This window comes from Pipistrellus kuhlii, unplaced genomic scaffold, assembly GCF_014108245.1.
Source record: "Pipistrellus kuhlii isolate mPipKuh1 unplaced genomic scaffold, mPipKuh1.p scaffold_m20_p_6, whole genome shotgun sequence".
NCBI lineage: Eukaryota > Metazoa > Chordata > Mammalia > Chiroptera > Vespertilionidae > Pipistrellus > Pipistrellus kuhlii.
Genome location: NW_023425562.1, coordinates 71,860,538 through 71,879,570, shown reverse-complemented (window position 1 = coordinate 71,879,570; position 19,033 = coordinate 71,860,538). Strand labels below are relative to the sequence as shown.

Below are 19,033 nucleotides of genomic sequence, written 5' to 3'. Positions count from 1 at the left end.
CCCAGAGCCTCCAGAGAGAAACACAGCCTGACCATCACCTTAATTTCAATCTTGTAATAAGAAGAGAACACAGCCACCCCAGGCCTCGACATCTGGTCTAATGTACTGGGAGATAATAAACAGGTGTTACTTTTGAGCCTCTAAGTTTGTGGTAGTAGCAACAGAAGACTAATCAAGGCCTTAATTTTTATCAAAGGATAAATGGTTAAAAGAAAAGTTATTTTATAAAAGTAAAAAGTTATCTTTTTTCTCACATCAACATTTTCTAAACAATAAATGAGGAGTTGCTGTTTTTAAAAATCCAATCTTAATTGAGTTTAGTTTTCTATAGAAACTTAACTGTGAACATTCCTTTTTTATTTAATAGAGTTGTGTGTGTTTTTTTGTCTTTGGAAGTACATGTGTTTTGACCAAAATAATATAGAAATAAAAACAGACATTCTGCCATTTTTGGCATAATTTTCTAAGCCATGTTTTTAATATAAAGTGAAGGGCAGCATTGTATAAAGCTGCCTGATACCACCCAGAATACGGTAAAGAATATCTTAAATGGATAGTTCATTGAAATGGGTCTTCTGTCTCTATATGATCCTCCCCAACAGGCATGCCAGTTCAGAATTGTGAGCATCTCATATTTTAAATGCATAAATCCCTGCTGAAATGACACCCCGTCTATCTGCTATCTGGGAAGAGATGTCCAAACCACAGCCTGCCTTCAATTTGATACCCTACTGAATTGTGAATTAGAGAGCGCTATGAGCTGTCCATTTTGGTGAGGAGCATTTAAAAAAAAAAAAAAAAATGCCCTGATCTCGAATGCATGTGCTTTGAAGAATTATTCACCCAGAAAAGCTGCTGGAGTGGGAACGACAGCTCCCACGATGTGAGTCAGCTGCCCACTTCCAGATGATCACTATTGGTACACGTTTCTGCCAGCTGCTGATTGGTAGGTAGTTTTGAGCTACCCTGAAAGGCATCTCCCCCCGTGGTCTGGGAAATATGTGCTAGGTTTTCCTGGGATCTATATGCCACACAGATGGGAAGAAATATTAAAAATATATGTAAAAGATGGTTTCCATACATCCAGAGACAATTGTATCGATAAAGGCTAAGTCTCAGTTCTGTGATAGAAGATGAGGCACCACAATAAACCAACATGGGTGGTAAATTCAACATACTGATATTTATAGGAACATAAGAAAATGTCTTCATTAGATGACTGCCCCTTTAAATAGGCTGTAAAAGAGAAGGGAGGAAGAAAACAGAGAGGGGTGTAAGTTCGAGAAGGGGAAGAGAAGGAGAGGAGGTGCGATCACTCTTGACGCTGTTTCTGGGACCTCTCCTGCACTCCCCTGAGGGCTCTATGGTCTCTTCTGGGCAGTGCTCCCCCACTCGGCACTTGTCCCTCTTCATTTTTTTATGTTTGTGGATTGTTCACCCTGTAAGTTGTATAAGCCTGAGAGACTGGATTTGAATGGTTGTCCAGAAAGAAAGTAGGAGCTTTACTTAGCTTGAGTTTCCCCAAAAACAGGCCTTAGGACAAGGATGTGAGTGCAAGAAGTTTGTTTTGGAGATGATCCTAGGTACAGGGGGAAGGGGAAAGGAGACAAAGAAGGCAAGGCAGCCAATGCAGGGAAGTGAGAGATTAAGGTAGAACTTTAGGCAACTAGGGCTCGGTGTGTTGGGAGCAGGGTACTCATGTCCACCTCTCTCCATCAGCCCAAGGGTGTTCCCGTAGGCCATGGTTCCTCAGCACCAGGCAGAGCATGGAGGCACACTCTTGTAGGATCCAGTCCATTTGTATGGAAAAGAGTAATGAGGGAGCCGAAACCGGTTTGGCTCAATGGATAGAGCATCGGCTTGGGGACTGAAAGGTCCCGGGTTTGATTCCAGTCAAGGGCATGTACCTTGGTTGCGGGCATATCCCCGGTAGGGGGTGTGCAAGAGGCAGCTATCGATGACTCTCTCTCATCGATGTTTCTAACTCTCTATCCCTCTCTCTTCCTCTCTGTACAAAATCAATAAAATATATTAAAAAAAAAAAAAGAGTAATGAGGGAATATGAACTGGGCACCAACAGTCTCCATAGACATTTGTTGAAAGAATAGATACATGAATGAGATAAGTTATTTCTTTCATTACAATTCTCTTTAAAATTCTATGGTCCATTATGCTATACTAAAAGCCCAATGCATGACATTTGTGCACTGGAGGGGGGGTACTCAGCCCAGTCTGCACCCTCTCGCAACCAGGACCTCTCGAGAATGTCCTACTGCAGGTTTAGGCCTACTCCCCGTGGCAGTCAGACATCCCTGAGGGTTCTTTAGCACTGCCACAGAGGTGGGAGAGGCTCCCACCACCATCACTGCGCTTGCAGTGAGTTCGGCTTCTGACTGAGCAGCCCTCCCCCTGTGGGAGCGCACTGACCACAAGGGGGCAGCTCCTGCATTGAGCCTCTGCCCCCTGGTGGTCAGTGTGTGTCATAGCAACTTGTCATTCCACTGTTCTGTTGATTCGCATATTAGCCTTTTATTACCGTATTTTCCAGCATATAAGACGACCCCCTAATTTTACAGTTAAAACATAGGTTTAGGCCTATATTCGCTGTATAAGACTACCCCCCACTTCCGAGGCAACACTAGTTCTTTTTTTAATAAACTGCCTCTCTGACTCTGGCCAATCCGAGCAGGCTTTTTACTAGAACACAGTGTAGCTTCAGATACAGAACATGTATAATTTGCATGCATAAAAAGCTGCTTGGATTAGACAGAGCCAGAGAGGCGGTCTATTAAAAAAGAACTGGTGTTGCCGAAACCGATTTGGCTCAATGGATAGAACATCGGCTTGGGGACTAAAAGGTCCCGGATTGGATTCCGGTCAAGGGCATGTATCTTGGTTGCGGGCATATCCCCAGTAGGGGGTGTGCAAGAGGAAGCTGATCAATGACTCTCTCTCTCATCGATGTTTCTAACTCTCTATCTCTCTCCCTTCCTCTCTGTACAAAATCAATAAAATATATTTAAAAAAAAAAAAAAAAGAACTGGTGTTGCCTCGGAAGTGGGGGGTAGTCTTATACAGCGAATACAGGCCTAAACCTATGTTTTAACTGTAAAATTAGGGGGTCGTCTTATACGCCGGAAAATATGGTGTGTAGGATGTGTTGCTTTGAACTTTTTTTCTTTATTTTCTTAGGTGGGATATAACATCATAAAAAGCATAAATCCAATCTGAGATATACAGCTCAAGGACTGCTGTCCATAAAAACACCTGTGTACTTCCACCTGGTTCAAAGTATCAAACATTGTCCTCACCCAGTTAGGCACCCACTCACCTCTTCCTAGTTAATATCAGCATGCACCCAGAAACAATCACCCTTCTGATGCTTATTATAAATTAGTGTTACCTCTTCTTGAACTTTCTAAAAAGGGGTTTATGCAACATAGTCTCATTCCTGTCTGATTTCTGTCACTCACCACAATTTGTGGAACACATTTATGCTCTTGTGAGTACCAGTTAGGGGTGTGTGTGTGTGTGTGTGTGTGTGTGTTTCTGTACAGTGCTCAGACAACTTCATTTTGTAGTCAAAACTAAATAAATGAGTAAATTTCTGAGTTACATTCAACTCTGCCTTCTGGTAATGCCCCTTGGCAGGTCACCACAAGATCTTGGAATTTCTGCCAGAGGAAATTCACTTCCCACCACCCCAGGCTGCATATCAGGGAAATCACCCCATCTTCCTGGTCCTGGAGCTTTATCCTCCTTGCAGCTGTGAAGTGGGCAGTTGTATCTGACCTATCAAACATGGTCTGAGCACGACAGAAGATGAGCTAACTTTTAAACCCAACTCTATCTATCACCAACTGGTCATGAGCCTCGAAACAAGTCACATCTGCTCTTTCATTTTCAGCCTCTTCCTCTTTAAAAGCAAAGCACTTTGAGGGGTGGGGGGTGGGGAGGAGAAGAAAAAATAAAAAGTAAAATAAAGAATAAATAAATAAAAGCAAAGTACTGGGATGACAGCTTTGGTGGTTACTGCTGCCCCATGCACCATGGCTAGCAGACATTGCCTATACATGGTCTAGCATTGTCTCCACCTCTTTTCCAAGCAAGTGGCACACCTCACTTACAGAAACACCAGCTCCCATTTGTCAGTTCAGCTCAGCAGGTTTCCTGGGATAATGAACAGTGCTCTCTACATGCAGGGCCAGCCGACAGACCGCATCAGTGTGCGCACTTGCAATGAGGCACACTGTGGTGTGGGCCCTGCCCGGCAGCCTCGGCAGCCTGTTAGGGGGCCAGCAGGAGAGATGGAGGTGCTTATCAACAACAACAAAGTGAGGGCAGGGGAGGCTTTGGGGCATTTTTAACTGAGGGGCCAGGATTTTTACTTATAGTTTAGAAGGGGATAAATACCAGTGCTGTACCTTGAACATGAGCCTGCCCAGGGGCTTTCTCAAGAAAGGAGCCCTTTAGAGGGTCTGCTTCTGCTGTTCATGCTGCCCATGACCTCCTCCCCGATCCTCCAATCTTTCTATGTTATGTGTTTCATTGTCTTTGCTTAATGACTAGTTCTGAAACTGCTGCTGTACCGGCAAAGCCAGAAGTTTTCGTGAATGAACACCCCATATTTCGGAGGTCAGGCATTGATACTCCAGCTCTGTCACTTACATGTGTTTTACACCATTTTCCAGGGTCCCCCCCCCCCCTCCAAAGGAATAAGCTCCAACCACTCACAAAGTTGTTAACAAAGTCATGCATCCATATTGCCTGCCTTACCCTCCCTGCCTCACCATCCTGCTCCTCCCAAATAAACAATTTCCACTCAAAATCCTTGTTTTAGGGTCAGTTTCTGGAGGGACCCAGACCCTAAAAAAAGTATAAATCAGAGCATCCCAGTAAAGTATAAATCAGAGTATCCCAATAAAAGATAAACACCGTAGTGCCACCAGTAAAGATTGACTTTGGGTGGTGAGTGCCGAATGCGGTATGCAGATGATGCTTTATAGAGTTGGACACTTGAAATCTGTATGGTTTTATTAACCAATGTCACCTACACAAATTCAATTTAAAAACAAAGTAATGATCATAATGTTTAAAAATTTATGTTATACCAAAAAATAAAATTAAGCACTCTTGTTCTAAGGCTCACTTACTTAACTACAATAGATAAGAAAACATCCCTCTTTCAAAGGCAGCAGTTATCCACCAACCATTACTTTGGGGACAAGAGACTCAGTGGCTGCCTCAGCATGACCTGCCTCAGTTCATAGAAGTTGGCTTCTAAAGTTGAGCCTCGGGGTCCACAAGACTGTGGGCCCCACCGTGGGGCCCTCAGAATGTGACAGGGGACACCACCACAGAAACATTACTCTCTGATTCCACTCTTTCAGGGCCAGTTCTTCCAGGTTAACATGTGGAAAATCTCCCATGAGCCAAACCACCGAGACATGATGGCCAGAGGTGATGAGAATAACAGGGCAGGAGTGAGAAGAGAGAGCCCCGGGTGATGAAACACAGTGAATCGCTCCATTCCTCAGGACTTTCAACCCCAGGTCTTACTCACTGCAGATATGCCACGCCTCAGCTCCTTAGCTCCCTTTTCGTGGTGAGAAACACCACATCTTAGCAAGGAATGCTATTAATAGAATGGTTGACAATCAGGTTAAAAAATCAAAGAACTATGGGTTGGCAGACAATGTAATACAGAGTATCCTGCTCATAGAATTTAACCTTCTGAGTCATTTTAACGGAACTCCTCAGTCTCTTCTCATTCCCCTTCAGCCAATCAGGGTTAAAGTTTGTTTAATTAACTGAGGGACACTTGTCAACAGAGGAATTAAGGGAGTGACTGCAAATGTGGGAGCCAGCATTGGCTTGGCTTGTTCCCGATCTTCTGCACAGACCACATGTGCCTGCATCGTGAAGGCTAACAGTGATCATCTGGTCCGAGTCACTTAATGCTTTATTGTTTCCTTATGATGATTATTCAATTTGTCATACTTGAAAATATTAGTGTTTTCTTTTTTGCATGTATATTTTAATTCTTGGCTTTCATCTCTATATTTGGGTTTGTTTTAAAAATACAGTCTAAAAAAATTAAATCAAGTAAAAATTTGCAAGACCTTTTAAATGTGGTCCCCACTGCATTTTTGAAGTTGTGACTGTAAGGCTGAGAAATTTTTTTCTGGGGAATGAGAGTTCATCTTGAAAGGGAACAAGGTGAGGCGCCATATGGCAACACACCAGGCAGGGGGCCAATGGAGCTGGGCTTGCGTTCGGATGGCCCACCCCCATCTCCACTTTGGGAACAAGCTGTTCCCCGGTTAACCCCTTACACATACAGACATCAGCTCGTTCCCATGTAGACAATCGCCGTCACCCGAGACATTGATCAGGACGGCTCATGCTATCACCACATGATGGGGGGCCTGAGAGGAGCACTAAGGCTAAGAGAGGTTATGTGATTTGCTTGAAGTCACACAGCAGAAAAAAAGGGAGGAGGCGCGTGCGTCACCAGGTCTTAGATCCAAGAGCTTCTAATTCAGAGTTTGGTGATTCATCCATCGATACCAGTCTCCATGCTTTGAAAAATATTAGCCCAGGGGAGTATTTGTCTTAAGTGTAAATCAGGCACTACAGAACACACGTGGACAGAATTCCAAGGAACTACCCAGGCAATGGGTGTGTCTTTTAAAACGTAGATATATTCCTCAGAAGTCATTGACAGTTTGCTGCGACCACCAACACAGTGTATAGGGACACATACACGTTGGGCAGATTTCCCACTTCCTCCGCCATCTCGTGCATTTAATCTGCCTTACCTCCAGTTATTCCCGAAAATTATTTAGTGCTAAAGAGTCACCATCTTCCGTCAGATAGGAAGCCCTACTGTAATCATTGCCCCAACACCAGGACTACTCAAAGCGTGGACCCAACCAACAGCAACACATATCACCTGGAAAGTGGTTAGATAGACAAATTCTTGGGTCCCATCCCAGCCCTACAAAATCATAATCTCTGGGAGTGATGCTCACCCATCTAGGTTTTAACCACCTCTCCAGGGGACCCTGGTGTCTGCTAAAGTACTTTACACATAGAGGTGTTTTACATGTAAAAAGACATATCCGTTGCCTGGGTGGTTCCTTAAATTCTGATATAAAATTATCAGCTAATAATTTCTAGTATGTGGCCATGTTACAATTTCTCATATTGGATTACATGAAATGAATGAAAATGCATAAATTAAAACAATCACTGAAATACTTGGGATTCTTAATAGATATTGCAGGAGGAAAAGAACTTTTGAAAAACATATAGGAACTGAACAAGAAGGTAACTAAATTCTGGAGAAACATCCCAGGGAATCAATATTTTAAATAACATGTGAACCAACCTTAATTAATGCTTATAAGACCCATACTGCATCCTCACCCCAGCCACCTCCCACCATTCCCTTACAGTCTAACAGGTCCTATCTACCTATGCTCTAGGGTTTCTTTTCTCTCTTTTAAAAAAATATTTGGATAGACACAAACTATCAGCCACTGACAAATGCAATATGTCTTTGATTTTCAGTACTCCTTTCATATAAAAAAAAAATTGTCAGCCTGGCCCATGTGGCTCAGTGCTGAAAGTCAACCTATGAACCAGGAGGTCATGGTTGGATTCCCAGTTCAAGGGTGCTATCACAGTGGGGGGGAACATGCAGGATGCAGCCAATCAATGATTCTCTCTCATCAGCATTATTTCTATCTCTCTCTCCCTCTCCCTTCCTCCCTTAAATCAATAAAAATATATTTTTTAATTTTTCAGATATTTAAGAGACTCTAGAATGTCCATGGTTCTTGTTTATGTTATTAATCCAAATATTTACACAGCTATATTTATAATTCTTCCAATTTCTAAGTTCAAGTACACAATTTTCTTGTTTGTTTTAGCATTGTGGCTGATTTTGGAAACATATGAAACCAAATTAATATGAGGGAATTTATCTGGCTGTTCTGGAATGTGCTATATTCCATTTTCTCATTTGAAGTACTTCTTAAAACCATCTAGAAATAAAAAGACTGGATTTATCTTAAAGTTGGCAGTCCTGTGCTTGGTTTGGCTCTATCACCAGAAGTGGGGTAAAGAATATTTGAGCTGCAAACTGATTTTCCCAGACACTGACACCAAAGTGGGTGAAAAATTCCAATAACCTGTTAACTCTAGAACACTGGTCTTGGTTAGACTCAGGAAAACTGGTGAGCAGTTCTGCCTCTGCCACTGGTTGGCTAACTCTCTATGCTAAGATATCCTCATCTGGAAAAGGAGAGCAACAGGCTCTGAAAACCTCATGTGGCTCTTGTGAAATTCAAAATATATTTTAAATAAGATTATGTATATGAAGGCTTTGTAAACTGGAAAATGAATTATCTGTGCTGTGTTACTCTGTTGCTGTTGTTGTTTTTATTTTTACCTAATCCAGGAGACTTCTCTGGAAGTTATTTTTCTATATAAACTTCTTTTAGTATGAGATCTTAATTTGATGTTCTTAATGCAGAATTCTCTGATTTCTATCATTAAGGGAAACAGGCGAGGAAGGCTATAATCGACTCTCAGCACCTCCCAGTCCTGAGCATGCAGCCTGATTTTGACTGAAAGCTACTGGGACCCACTGCTGGGGGCTTTCTCTGACCCTCTCAGCTCTTAGGTAGCCTGAACATCCAGAAACTTAATGTCCCCAGGAGTATCCTCACTTGATGACAGATGAAAATTAGAGAACTGAATACCCCTATTTTTCTAGCCCTTCAGTTAGAGACAAATCTGAGGTATGTTCTACACAGTCCCCCAACCAGTCTCCTGTGGGCCTGAGCCCCAGGTGCTCACCATGGCCATCTGCTCATTACACGTCTATACTGCCTGCCTTCCTATCAGTCTCACTCCACCCTCCCAGGGCTTCCTGGGACCACCTACAAATAAACCAAAAAGTGCACTGGGGAGACAGCACCAGGACCAGATAGCCAAGAACAGCTTCCTTGGTGATAAATCATGTTGATGGCATGTATCCTTGATGTGATATGAAGAAAATATCACTTTATCTCTATATTCTTACTCCCAGAAAACCCACAGTCTCAACCTAACCATGAGACAAATAGAAATGGAAGGGAATTCTCCAAAATACTTGTCTAGTGCTCCTCAGATCATAAAAATCAAGGAAAGTCTGAGGACTGTCATAGACCAAAGGAGTCTCAGGAGCTAGGACAGCAGAACAGAACAGGACAATAAGGAACGCTAATAAAATTTAAATAAAGTATAGAGTTTCATTCACACCAATTCTATATAATATAGAGCTACTATACTAACTAGATCAGATGGTGGAAGGACCTTCCAGAATGACCAGTGGGTAGGGGGACAGGGCCATGAGGCAGACAGGGCCAAGAGAGCCTACCTTACATGAATTTCATGCCTCGGGCCTCTAATGTATTAATATTGGTTCTTTCATTCTGACAAATGTACCATAGCAATACAAGACGTGAAAATAGGGGAAGCTGAGTGCAGGGTATACAGAAACTCTCTGTAATATCTTTACAACTTTCCTGTAAATTTTAAACTGTCCTTAAAGAAAAAATTTAGAACAAAAAATTTCTGAATGTAAGAAATTTGAAAAGTCCTGGGATGAAGTAAATTTTATCTCAGGGAGTTTCCCTTTCTTTCCAAACCTGGAAAAGGTGTAAAATCTTTGCTGCCAGCTGTACTTCTGTTGCTTATCTCTTACTCGGTATTTTTCAGCTTGAGTTCAAGCCCCTTTATTTACCCTTTCTGGAAACTTCCAATCATCACCAACCTCCCTATCCTTTGAAATCTGCTCTGATGGTGCCCATCTCTTCCTAACGTTATGTTCAGTGATATCTGCCAAGGCGGTTGTATTTACAGCATAGAAATAAGCAACGACTATAAACATTACAAATCAGAGCTTTTTTTTTTTTTTTCTCCAGAGAACTATTAATAGTTTACCAGCACACCACTGCTTACTGTCCATGCCACCCAATTTAGCATTTAATTCATTCTCTTTGCATTGTATGTTGCTATTTCATGCCATTGCTTCTAGATTGGGCAGCATGGCTGCCTCAGGAGTCAACTTGCACAATCAAATACACACCACTTGCCACACTGTGGAAACTAGAGTGGCTATTCAACAGCTGTTGTGTACCGAGGGGTTCAAACTCCCACCCCAAGTACGTGATATAGTGGGGTCCCAGTGGGATCTATTCCCAGCTCTTAACATCTCTAGAGCTCTGCTTATTCACCTCAATGGTAATTCAACTGGAAGAGATGATCTGGAGGACTAAATCCAGGCTGAGCAGTCTTCCATTCTCCGAGGTCCCTGGGTGATGAGTATCAACTCTTCATTACAGGGGATGAATGGTGAAGGGGTATTAAGAGGCAGGTGCACAATCCAGGCAGATCCGACCAAGTTAACAGATTTCTCCAAATGCAGAGCTTCTCAGTCTTTAATCAGCTTGACACATTGGGGCATTCCAGGTAAGGGTCAGAGCTCAGGAACTTAGTGCATTTCAGGGCACACCAGAGAAAATGCAATCACAAAGTTACATTTTAAATTCAAAGACCTTCTTATCCATTCCTCTGCACAGGATTTAAATAGAAGGGAAGTAGGTGGGCAGCAGGCATGTGGACCATTGATTAATTTTCCAATGATTATTCAGCCAAGGCAAAATCCACAGAGGAAGCAATTGTTTTTATCACTGATGATGGCAAATATTTATACTGCTCTTTTCCCTGACATTGTCTTGTTTACCTTCACAATGCTCCATCCCTCTGAAGGTGAGGTGGGTGTTATTCTTAATCTTGTACTGTCTATTAGATCCCCCCACATTGACAACAGTGCTGGAAGCAGCCAAATGCTGCTCTTCTCCTTCAGTCATCTTTGTTTTCTCACTATGTGACTTTTAGATGGTAAGTGTTTTTCTAAACATTTTGCTTTGTCTGTGACTGGCTGAACTGAAAGATGCAGGGTGGAATGAAAGTAGGTTTACAGTTGCGAGTACATGAAACACAGTTTATTTTTGTATTATTATTTACTGATTATTGTATTATTTTTCATACAAGCAACTGTAGACCTACTTTTGCTCCACCTTGTAATGACGGTGGCATATGTTTTTATTTTTAATACTCTTATCTTTTGACATTTGTTTTCACATCTGTTATCTCATTTTGGCATCACAGAAACTTGTGAGACAGACAGAACATGCTCATGTTACAGAGGGGGGGAAATGCAAGCAGAGCGTTCAAGATGCCTCATAGCTGAGCAGAGCACACAGACATCTGAACGGCGGGTCTCGACCTTAGAGGGACACTGGGAGGATCTTCAGAGGTTTTGAAATGCGGGTGTTTGTGTCCCTCCTTCAGAAACCTATTTTAAAGAATCTAGATTGTAGCCTGGGCATTGGGATATTTTAACATTCCCCAGGTAATTCTAATGTGTGATTCTGACTTCCAAAGTCAGATTATTTTCCATGAAGCAACACTGTCATATTTATATAAGTATTTCTTTCCCTCATATTTCTCCCAACTTTTGTTTTGATCCTAATTTTGATCAGAAAATGTGAAATGTGATATTATCTAAAGTTCTCCCTCCAAACCCGTGTCAACAGTCTAAAGACTTTATCAAAGCTGCTGAAGAGGCATGAATCCACCTGCCAACTTTAGGGCTCCCTAAGTGAGATAACTTTATACACAAATAGCTATAAATACTCTTTTGACCTAAGGATCCCACATCTAGAATCTGTCCTACAGAAATATTTCTTCAAATATACAAAAATAAATGTGTAAGAATGTTTATTATATAATTTGTTGTAATTGAACAATAAGAAACAACCAAAAATAGCTATTACTAGAATTAGTTAAATTATAGCACATGCATACTATAAAATACTATATTATTGTTAAAAATAGTGCAGAATATTTTTATACCTTGACATAGAAAAATGTTTTTGATATATTAAATGAGGAAAAAAGTTGCAAAAAATTACAGGATGACTCAACATTTATTTAAAACTAAAGGCCTGGAGCATGAAATTCATGCACAGGAGGAGGGGGTGTCCCTCAACCCAGCCTGCACCCTCTCCAATCTGAGACCACCCCCAACCTCAAGGGATGTCCAACTGCCCGTTTAGGCCCAATTACACTAAACAGGTAGTTGGGCATCCCTTTCACAATCCAGGACTGCTGACTCCCCACCACTTGCCTGCCTGATTGCCTGTAACCACTACTGTCTGCCAGCCTAATTGCCTCCTAATCACTCCCCTGCCAGCCTGATCAATGCCTAACTGCTCCCCTGCCAGCCCAATTGTCCCCAAATGCCCTCCCCTGATCAATGCCTAACTGCTCCCCTGCCAGCCCAATTGTCCCTAAATGCCCTCCCCTGGTGGCCTGGTTGCTCCCTCCTCTGTAGGCCTGGTTGCCCCTAACCATCCTTCTCCCCTGCTGGCCATCTTGTGTCCACATGGGGGCAGCCATCTTGTGTGTTGGAATGATGGTCAATTTGAATAATACCTCTTTATTATATAGGATAAGTCAACGTAGGTCTATCTGGTTGGACTTAGTGGATAGAGCATTGGGTCTGTGGATTGAAGGATCCCAAGTTTGATTCTAGTCAAGGGCACATGTCCAATGGGGGGAATGCAGGAGGCAGCCAATAATAATTCTTTTTCATCTTTGATGTTTCTATCTCTCTTCCTTTTCCTTACTCTCTTAAATCAATAAAAATATTAAAAATAATAATACAAATGGTATTTATTACAGTTGTGGTTTTCAAATTTTATTTTTACAACAAAACAAATCCATTTAATTATTATAAAATGATGAGTGTCATATGGAGAGAGATCATTTCTGCCTGGCAAGCAGGGGCTGGCTTCAAAGAAGAGGTGTCATCTCTTCTGCATCAGGAAGCATGGCTCTGAAATGAAAACACAAGAGTGGGAGAGGGAGCATCCCAAAGTCAAGGGAGAGGAGGCACCTGCATCAGACTGAGAGGGCTTCCTGGAGAAGGCAGCGTGGTGAGGGAACCTGGGAGAACAGCAGGTGGAAATCAGACAGGGGAGGCCCAGAGTCCCAGGCCAGGGGCAACATGGGTAGAACCTATAAAACCAGGGATATTTTTGAGCTCGGGCATGATACAATCACAGCTCTGATTTCAGAAGCTTCACCTGGCAAGGTGGAGGATGGATTTTAGAAATAAAGGCATAGAGACCTGGAGGACCCTTTAACAGTCCAGGCAGCATTACCAAACTGGGGGCAGGGACACCACAACTGGGCTCAGAGGGGCCCCCAGTGCAGAGTTTGCACGTGGAGTGGACTCAGAACCCCCACTTCCCAGGGTTTGGAGGCCACAGCAAAGAGTATGAGACAGGAAGGGGAGGCCTTGAACTCAACTGTGTGCCCTTCATGGACAGAAGGACGGGCGCCACAGTGGACAGGTGTGGGCCTGCCCTGTGCATGTTAACAACCAGCTTCCCGCACTGCATCGCAGGCAGTTTGGGTCGTGTTTCAGAGGAGTGCAAATGTTAACTATTTTTAATCTGTCAAAAATATTCATGACCGGGGATAACATATTCAGAATCTGCAAAGCAAAGGACTTTTTGGTCACACCAAGACTATAGTTCCTTTTATGATTCACCTTATCCCACTTCCCTTTTCCTGGCAAAGTCCCTCTTCCCTTCCCCCTTCGTGGAGCTCAACAAAAATTAACAGAACACTGGATGGAAAAGGTGAAGGGATTAAAAGTACAAATTGGTAGTTACAAAATAGTCATGGGGATGTCAAGTACAGCGTAGGGAATATAGCCAATAATACTGTAACAACTCTGAACAGTGCCAGATGGACCCATGAAATATTTGGGAGATCACTTTGTAAATTACATTTAATGTCTAACCAATATGCTGTACATCTGAAACTAATATAAAATAATATTGAATATCAACTGTAATTGATTTTTTTTTTTTTAGAAAAGCAGGAGATAAAAGAGTTTTGTGTACTCTGGTGCCCACTGAAGAATAAATTATTTTAGTAAAATGGCTGTGTTTAAAAGTTGCTAGCTATTAATAGAAGGAATAGCACACCCTCATCATGAAGCATGACTCAGTTGTGGAAAGGACACCAGCAGGCCATTTAATTTCACTCATTACGGAAATGGCCCTTATCGCTGACTAGCCCACAAAGCTTGAGACTCTATCTATCCTTAGGAGAGTCTCTGTGACGGAGTGTGGTTTCTGACTTCAGGAACAATGATTTCTGGTGCACTCTTAATTATGCACTGTGGTATCATAATTCATATATATGTTGATTTTAGAGAGGAAGGGAGAGTGAGAGAGACGCATCAGTGATGTGCGAGAATCATTGATCGGCTGCCTCCTGCACGCCCCACACTGGGGATAGAGACCACACCCCGGGCATGTGTCCTGACCGGGAATCCAACCATGATCTCCTGGCTCCTAGGTCGATGCTCAACCACTGAGCCATGCAGGCCAGGCCCATAATTCTTTTATTACATAAAATATGTTTTATGCCTTGGGCTTTGAAAAAAAAAAAAAAAAAGCATTATGTCCTTTTCTTGAGGTGAGGTAGACTTGAGAAAGATAGAGTAGGATTGATAGCAATAATGAGAATCATGTGACTATGTGAACTACTAGTATAAGAAGCTCTACAATAACTAAAGGAAGAGCCTTCTAAACTTGAAAAAAAAAAAAAAAATAACCAGATACAATTTCTCTATGGTTGGAACCTGCCAGCTCTGAGAGAAAATAAATAGCCAGGCCCACAGAGCGCTGACGTGTCCCCAGCACAACTGGGGCGACCTGATTTGTTTTCCCCCTTTCCTTAGCCTTACACTATGATAGCATTTGGAGGGAGGGCAGGCAGGGGCACCAGGATGCTGGGACCCATCCCCCAACGTGGAGGCTTGTGGTGACCTTCTGAGCAAGGCATAACCTGTGTTTGCCCTGCAAAGCCAGGAAGAGCGTCACCTTGGGGGTGCTGCTTTTCAAGTGGTTCTGGAAGAAGTCTATGGCCAAAGCACTCCACCTGGAGCCAAGGGTACTCCTGCCCTTCTCCGCGGCCCCAGGGCTGACAACACACAGGACTCAGCAGGTGGATGAATTCTGAGGCTGCCCATGGCTCTGTTGTAGACAACTTACTGTGTCCATGCAATGTGCCATGTGACATCCCCACAAAAATGATGAAGGGGAGTGGGAGGAACATCCAGATCTTGACTTTTTTAAAAAATGGAGTTATCTGGACACTGAGAACCATTTCGTGCACAATCTCATTCTTCTCACTCTACAAAGGACGCACAGGTGTGTCGAAAGGCGGAGTTCGAGGTTGGACTGAGCATCTTTGGAAAAGTAAATGGATTTTCCTCTGGAGCTTGTATTTCTTGGGAGAAGGTATCATTGAAAGAATCAATGAACTCTGGGCCCTGAGAGAGACTAAGGAACATGAGGTGTAGCTGTGGTTCCAACACTGTCAGTTGCTTTAAGTAAGAATGTAACAGACTTGATTCTGAACAGTACTGTGTGATTTAAATTATGTTTAATATAATCTGAATTTTCCATAAATTAATGTTCTAATTCTCTTACCCCAATAATCATAATGACATAAAAATTTTACATTTGATTAAGGCCTTAGAATGTACTGAGTTCATTCTTTAACTTATTTAATTAAAATAACTTGAAAGTTGAATTTAATCTATATTTAGTATGATTGCTATTTCCATTTAAAAGAGAAAACCCTTTAAATTTTAATTCATTACCCTCTACTTTGTGTGTGAGTGTTTTTATTGAATTTATTGGGATGACATTGGTTAAGAAAATTATTTAGGTTTCAGGTATACAATGCTATAATACATTATGTGTATAGTATATTGTGTAGTCACCACCGCAAGTCACATCTCCTTTTATCACCATTTAATCCCCCTTTATCTTCTGTTATCTCCCCCATCTTCCTTCCACTCTTGTAATCACAATACTATTATCTGTGTCTATGGGGTGTGTTTTTTTTTTCTTTCCTTAATCCTTTCGACATTTTCACTCAGCCCCCAACACCCTTCCCCTCTGACAGTTGTCAGTCTGTTCTGTATATCTTTTAGTCTGTTTCTTTTGTTGTTGTTGTTAGTTTATTTTGTTCATTAGATTCCACTTATAAGTGATATGATACTAGGGACCCAGTGCATGAATTTATGCACCTTGAAAGGAACTGTGGGCCACGATACGAGGCTGTGGTGGGCCCAGGGGTAAGTATCAACACATCCTCTGCGCCCCAGCCCAGCTGCTCCCATCACAGCCCCAGTCCCCTGTTTGCACCACTCCCACCACTGCCACTCCCACACGCTGACTGTGCAGGCCCTGTTTGCACCCGCTGATGGTGCCTAGTGATCAGGGCCAGTGCCAGACGCTGGCAGCCAGTGTGAGCAGCAGCTCTGGTGCCAGCTGCAGGTGTGAGAGGTGGCTTCTGGCCCCAATCCCTCCTCAAGAGCAGGGGGAGGAGGAGAAGCTGAGAAGCAATTGGGGTCGGCAGCCACCACTCACACCCACTGACAACATGAAGTGATTAGGGCAGGTGCCAGGTGCTGGCAGCAGGTGCAAGTGCTGGGCAGGACTGTGGCATGTGGGAGCAAGAATTTTCGTAACAACCAGACGCTCACCCCAATGACAGCAACAGGTGCCCCGCCTTGGTCTGGTGCCCCTGCTCACCTGCTCCAACATCCTGCCACAGCCAATGGCCCATCATGTTCCACACTCTGCCCCCTGCAACTGATGCCTGTGATGTTCCGTGTGTGCTCCCTGGTGGTCAGCACATGTCATAGGACCGATTATTTGGTTGTTCAGTTGTTCTACCAGTTGTTCAATTCACATATTAGGATTTTTTATATATACTAGAGGCCCAGTGCATGAAATTCGTGCACTGGGGAGGCTCCCGTAGCCTGGCCTGTGCCCTCTCGCAGTCCAGGAGCCCTGAGTGGGCCTAACTCAGCAGTCGGACATCTTTAGCGCTGCTGCAGAGACAGGAGAGACTCCCACAACTGCCTCTGCACTCGCCAGCTATGAGCCTGGCTTTTGGCTGAGCAGTGCTCCCCCTGTGGGAGCACACTGACCAGAAGGGGAAGCTCATTCATTGAGCAACTCCTCTCCCCCCTGGTGGTCAGTGCTCGTCATAGCATCCAGTCATTCTGCAGTTCAGTCAATTTGCATATTAGCCTTTTATTATATAGGATAGATAGATAGATGTGTCTTTTCCTGACTGGCTTATTCAATGCAGCATAATATTCTCCAGTTCTATCCATGCTATTGCAAAAGATGAGATTTCCTTTTTACCCCTGGGTAGTATTCCATTGTGTAAATGTACCACAGCCTTTTATCCAGTTATATACTAATGGACACTTGGACTGTATCCAAATCTTGGCTATTGTAAATAACCAGCTGCAAAGAACACAGGGGTGTATATATTCTTATAAATTAGTGTTTCCGGTTTCTTTGGAAATAGTCCCAGAAATGGAATCTCTGGGTCATAAGGCAGTTCCATTTTTAATTTTTTGAGGTAACTCCATACTGTTCTCCACAGTGGCTGCACCAATCTGCATTCCCACCAACAGTGCACAAGGATTCTTTTCTCCACATCCTTGTCAACACTTGTGTTTGTTTGTTTTGTTTTGTTTTTAACATTGTACATTTATTTACAAAGAGTTTAGAGAAACTCACAGAATCTGGCCCTCCTGTGAACCAGGGAGTCACTGTCATAATAAATACAGTAATTTTTAAAAAGAAAAAAATACTGAATTGGAACAGCTGAGGGACATCCTGAGCTCCCCCAACTCCTCTCACCAGAGGGGGTAAGGGGTGTTCACAAGATGGAAGCCATCTTCCTTCCCCTCTTCTACTTCTCAATCCTCCATAATTGCCCATGGATGGAGATGAAAGAATAGTTTTGTGTTTGAGGAGGCCATATCTGGGCATGGAGAGGAGGAATAAGGAGGGAAGGGCATCAAACAGCCTAAGTATCTAAACTAAATGGGGAAATTCAAACTGAATTCCCCCTTTGGCATACCATAGTGCACCCCTAGTCCAGAAGGTGAGGCTCAGAGAGAGGGAACGTGCTTGCCCAGGGTCTGCAGAACCCAGCCTTCAGCTGAAGGGGGTGAAACTGGGCTCCTCCCCCATTCTTCCTGTGGTGGAGCGGGAGCCTTTTCAACCCAGACCACAGTGGGTGGGGGCAGAGGAAGGGTTTTTGAAGAAAAAGATGGTCTGTGGAAGGGAGTGTTGAAGGGTCGGTGATTAGGAGTGTGGTGATGCAGAGGCTATGAAGGGGGAAGCACAAGCAAACCTCCAAACTCTTACCGTAGTCATGACCCTGAGAGAACCTGAAGGGATACGCAGTGTCTTTATTATTATTATTATTTAATTCTTTATTGTTTAAAGTAATATACAAGTCTCTTCCCCCCTCCCTGGCCAGCCCCACCTCCCCAGCACATGCCTTCATCCCCCTACTGTCTATGTCCATTGGTTATGCTTATGTGCATGCACACAAGTCCTTTGGTTGATCTTTTACCTCTTCACCCCCCCCCCCACCTTCTCTCATAAGTTGGACAGTCTGTTCGATGCTTCTATGATTCTGGTTCTATTTTTGTTCATCAGTTTATGTTGTTCATTATATTCCATAAATGAGTGAGATTGTGTGATGTTTACCTTTCTCTGACTGGCTTATTTTGCTTAGCATAATGCTCTCCAGTTCCATCCATACTGTTGCAAATGGTAAGAGTTCCTTCTTTTTTACAGCAGCATAGGATTCCTTTGTGTAGATGTACCACAGTTTTTTAATGCACTCAGCTCCTCCTCATGTATCACTGGTGGGAATGCAGACTGATGAAGCCACTATGGAAAACGGTATGGAGTTTTTTCAAAAAAACTATAAATGGAACTCCCATTTGACCCAGTGATCCCACTTCTAGGAATATATCCCAAGAAAACAGAAAAACCAATCA

At 43.0% G+C, this 19,033-nt stretch overlaps 1 long non-coding RNA gene across 1 annotated transcript; it reads left to right on the top strand.

The window, feature by feature from the left end:
* The first annotated feature begins 1,354 nt into the window (after window positions 1–1,354).
* LOC118707797 lies at window positions 1,355–18,123 on the top strand. Its single transcript, XR_004984394.1, has 3 exons — window positions 1,355–1,366; window positions 6,452–6,455; window positions 18,025–18,123. It is a non-coding gene; the product is annotated as an uncharacterized LOC118707797 (long non-coding RNA).
* Window positions 18,124–19,033: the final 910 nt, after the last annotated feature.